The sequence below is a fragment of the Alligator sinensis genome, unplaced genomic scaffold (assembly GCF_000455745.1).
Source record: "Alligator sinensis unplaced genomic scaffold, ASM45574v1 scaffold25_1, whole genome shotgun sequence".
Classification (NCBI taxonomy): domain Eukaryota; kingdom Metazoa; phylum Chordata; order Crocodylia; family Alligatoridae; genus Alligator; species Alligator sinensis.
The window spans coordinates 92,841-97,743 of NW_005843187.1; the positions used below are offsets into that span (position 1 = coordinate 92,841).

Below are 4,903 nucleotides of genomic sequence, written 5' to 3' on the forward strand. Positions count from 1 at the left end.
AAGGGGGTGTTGAGCCGGGGGCCCATGAGGGTGTCAGTTTGAAAGTGGTGAGTAACCCTGCCCACTCAGAGGTACCCTATTAACCTGTGTGTGTGTGTGTGTGTGTGTGTGTGTGACTGTGTTTTATTGGTTGCGCTGAGCTTTGGCATATGAGGGGGTCAGCCTGTAAATGCTGACAGACCCAGCTGGCTCAGATGTACTCTATTGCTGTGCTGCGGTTGGGGCGCATGAGGGTATCAGTCTGGAAATGCTGAGTAACCTGGCCGGACTTGAATGTGCGCTGTTAACCTGCATGGGTGTATGTGTTCAATTGATACGGTAGCTGGAGGAACCCAGCCCCATTGAAACGAATCCCTGCAAGGTAGCTCCATTGGGGTGAGGACTTGCAGAAGGGAGAGATACGGCTCCACATAGAAACACAAGTGACACAAGCAGCACACTGATAGCATTACAGTAACACCACAAACGTAACTCTAAGACATGAGCGTACCACAAAGGGGTGGGCAAATCTGGTAACAAAGTCTTTTCCTCTTCCTGGACGTGGGCTCTGTGTCATCATGAATATTCCCACTGTACTGGGCCAAGAAGAAAAACTGGGCCCAGACAGGGGCTGTCATGAGCTTCTCAGGCTTGAGCATGATAGAGACACAGACTCTCCATTTGACGCTGGACCCTGCATTGTTTGGGAATCCCAGCATCCAAGTGATGGTGTCTGTGTCATTTGAATGGGTCTTTATGTCCTCCCAGCTCTTTAGGCCATTTTCTTGGTGAGAGACAGTCCATTGGAAAAGCAGCTGACTTAGCAAGGGTGCACACAACTGTGTATGGACAGCCTGATGGTGATTATGACTGCCCATGTGTTGCTCTTGAGGAGGTCTTGAAAGACAAAACAGACCAAGTTTAGATACCTACCGGGTCTGGACTATAGAGATGGCAACCCGTCATGGAAATAAGATGTGCATTATCAGTTCACTTGGCTTTATCACTTATTGGTGTAAAGCCTCAGAGACCTACACATACATCTTATTTATTTCTCCCTGGATTGGCATCAGGGTTTTCACATTTTCCTGGTTTCTCTGTATCCTGTGATTACAATACTGAAATTAATCTGAGAGTCTCAATCATTTAATCTTGATGAATCTTCACACCTAAGTTTAGCATGAGTACATAGCATGCAGGGATGGGTGAGGCTGAGCAGATGACTTCTGCTTCCCATGTTGTGGGAGTCCTATGTCTGACCCTAAGGAATCCCCTCACCACACATACATGAATCCCCCCTCTCATGTCATGCAATTGTGTCCAGACCCCATTTCTCTGCTCTGGGCAGCCTGTGGGAAGAGCCCTCCTCTCCCCCAAATCCAATCACTTGCTGGTAGGACAAGAACAACCCCCACCACAGAGGGATTTCATACACAGATGCCAGGCCTCTCCACCCCGTGCCCCCCGCTGACTCTGGGAATAGAGCCGATTGGCCGCTAGAGGGAAAAGACCCCAACATTTTAGCCACAGAATAGATTGTGTTTGCCAGTGTAGGCAAAGCACAATGTCACAAGCAAGGAGGCTAGGCTGGTGCTGGAGATGGTGTTAATGCCAGTCAGTACTCAGCCTCAGCCCCAACCAGATAAGGATCCTTGAAGCAAGCAGTAGAGTTAACCTTCCCAGGCTCACAAAACACCACAGGGAGCTGATGGGAGTGCTCATGGCTCACAAGCACCTACAGACCCATCTCCTCCCCTCCCCCTTCCCTCCCACCCTGCTCATTCCCTGATTAGTGTGCATCATGTAACAGGGGAGACAGAAGGTCAGGAGGGACCAAAGGAGCGATTAGCATTTTTTTGTTAACGGATAATCCACTCAGTGTCCTTTCCTCAGCGGCTACTGGTCTGTATGTCCTGGGTACAAACCACGGCTGTAGCTGAGGACTGACAGTGTCCCAGGAAGAGGAGGAGGAGGAGGCGAAGGACTCCCAAGGCCTCACTGACAGTCAGATCAGCATGCAGCTGCTGAGGGTCTGGCTTGGGGCAAGAGGAGGGAGGTTCAGCTGGGTGCCACTGGAAACCAGCAGAGCTTCACACCCTTACCCGGGAAACCCTGCAGGGGTGGCACATGAGGCCTTCTGCAGGCTCTCAGGGGGCAGCGGATCCAGGAGTCTGCTGTGTGACTGGCACCCCCTGTATTGAGTTCACTCTGACACAAAAGTGTCCATGGAGCGCTTTGTCATTGCCCAGTCAGAGGAGAGGCACTGGGAATCCCTCTGGACTTACCTGGCCAGCTAGACTTGCATGGTGAAAGCGACCTTCTTCTCTTTGGGATGGCACCATCACTCACTTGGCCCATCTAGTTGACAGTCTTCAGAAACGAGCATTTCCTCAAGCCCCCTCAAGCCCTTTGGGGACAGAGTGAGGAGGGCTTGGTGGCACAAAGTCACTCTCTGCAACCCACTGCTCCCCTTCTCTGCTCCCAAGGGAGACAGTGCACCCAGTTTGCACCCCAACACTCGCAGAGCACATTCTTTAGTTTGGTTGACAGCATGCACTGTCTGAACGTCTACACATTTTAATGACCACTTCTTGTGATTGACAAACAGGTGCACTCATTGTTCTCTGCTTTGGTTAGCCTTTCAAGTATGATGCTGCCCTAAAGTCCTGAAGCCCAGCACCTCTGGAAGAAGGTTTTTTTGCAATGCTCCCAGCATCAAAATGGAAGGAGTAAACATCCCGTCACTGCTACCTCATATATCCACCCCTCCCTATGCTCAGGAAACCCTAGGGTCACTAGGGGCACCTCTACACACTACGGGTTTTAATCCTCATTAAATTAAATATGTTAATAAAATTTGAACTTGTCTATTTTGGAGTGTCATGTCTGTGTTTGCACACTCTAGGCTTTCAAAAAATTAAGCTCCGGGGCATCGTATTAGTGTTCACATGCACAAGGTTTTCAAACTAATGAAGTCTGGTCTGTGACCAACACCACACAAAAGTGGTACAGTCCAGGGTTCCCCTCCCCCTCCCACCCCTCCCAACCTGGGGCATCCTTCCTCCTACCCCACCAAAGCAAAGGCAATTCAAAGGGGTGAGCTACAAATATTTGTAGCCATCTGGTGGACCAAGACACTCATTACACGTCTTCGGGTGCCTTTGTGTTTGCATGCAATGAACCCATGGATGTGATGCTTTAATTTCCAGAGAGTCAAACTAAACTACATCCAAGGAGTTCATGCACAAGAAAGACTTCTAAAGCATCTGGAAACTCCGCTCACACAAACAGACACACAGCTGCAGTGCATGAAAGGGCAAAAAACATGGTGTGTAAAAAGGCCCTTGGGTGCCAGGAAAGAACTGGCTACCTACTGGCTGATCAGCTTCCATGGATAGCATTTTTTGGCTCACCAGGGCACAGGGGAGGGCACCATGGATACACTTGATGTGTTCTGCCCAACATGGCTGTTTCAGCGTGCTAGGGGAACAACATTTGCAAGACTGAGGGCCAGACCTGTCTGGTGCCTCTCACATGGTGGTCCAAAATCTCAGAAAAGACTGAGTCCTTAAAACAACCACCATAAGTGCATTATAAATAATCAGGATAACAACTGGCACAACACTGGAACTGGGATAGGATTCGGACCAGGGTAGCTACTAACAAATTTCCAACGTGGAGCTTAGACTGATTTTGCTACATACTGGGAATTCAATTAACAGCCACACAATAAAGCAAAAGCACAGGGAAAGGGTTTTAAATAGGCAAGTAGCCAAAGATTTATAAAACTGGCAAACAGGAGGATGTAAACATTTCTACCTGTGATTGGCTCATAAATTCCAAAGGTGACGTCAGGGGAGGAAAATGAGTAACAGTAAGAAAAGTAACAGTTTAAACCCAACTTAGGATACCTCTCCTGAGTTTTGACAGTTCATCTACTCCTGCCCAATTCAGGAGCTGGAAAAGGCATTTGAAATGAACCCCTCAACTCCTACCTCTACAGCGCCCCCCTGCACCCCAAATCCTTCAAATGTCCATTGTTGGGGCTGGCAGACACGTGTTGCCCCACGAGGTGATAGGTTTGAAAGAGGGTCACTGCTTGGCTTCTGAGATAGAGAGGCTGGCTGAGGATTGTCCTGCACTGGAGGAGTCTGCTGATGCTAGACAGGGAAGGAAAGGATGTGGGATCAGTTTCCCTCCCCAGAACATCCCACTCGGATTGGGGCACCCGGGGCATCCCTCAGAGGCTGCCCTAGGGGATCCCAATTACCACCCACTCTGGTCTTCCCTTCAGTAGACACAGGGGCAACTCCCCCAGACAGGTACTTTGAAAGCTGGATTGCAGCCAGCACCCCACTCGGGGGAAAGGCCCCATGCCCCACTCTGCAATGCCCCAAGCCACCCACACCCCCCAAGTTCAGGCTTGGTGTGGAGCCAACGTACCCTAGAGATGGGAATGGCTCCATGTCCCAGGCTGAGGCAGCCTCTGCCCCTAGTCTGGGAGCTGACCTGAAGACAGTGCCCCACCCTGACAACTTCCACATCCCAGGCCCAGCTTTCAGTGCTGGCCATGGAGGCACATTACCTGGCTGATTGCAGGGTGGGCGATACTGCCTGTCCTTGTACTCTGTGGGTAAAACACAAGACGTCACTCAGCAGGATAGCAAGTGCTGGACAAGGAAGGGTGAACAGGGATGGGGATATGATGGGAGACCACAGCCGTGGAGCTGAGGGGATTTGGGGACAGCAAAGTTGCTCTCCTCTCATCTCCATGGCAGTCCCCAATGCAGCGAGTTGGGAATGCTGTGCTACATGGAAAGCATTGCTTACCTTTCCTCCTCCGATAAAACCACAGGGCTCCCGCTCCAAAGACAAGGAGGATGCCGACTGCAGCAGCCAATATGATGTAGGTATTTCCTGCAAC

General features: G+C 50.4%; 1 protein-coding gene and 1 long non-coding RNA gene across 3 annotated transcripts in view; both read right to left on the reverse strand.

Annotated features, from left to right (window-relative positions):
* LOC102383415 (rano class II histocompatibility antigen, A beta chain-like) overlaps positions 1-4,903 on the reverse strand; it is a 27,763-nt gene that overhangs the window by 17,612 nt on the left and 5,248 nt on the right. The gene's annotated exons all lie outside the window — the stretch shown is intronic.
* Positions 3,730-4,903, reverse strand: LOC102383262. Its single transcript, XR_325390.3, has 3 exons — positions 4,810-4,903; positions 4,565-4,606; positions 3,730-4,139 (listed from the first exon to the last, which is right to left on the reverse strand). It is a non-coding gene; the product is annotated as an uncharacterized LOC102383262 (long non-coding RNA).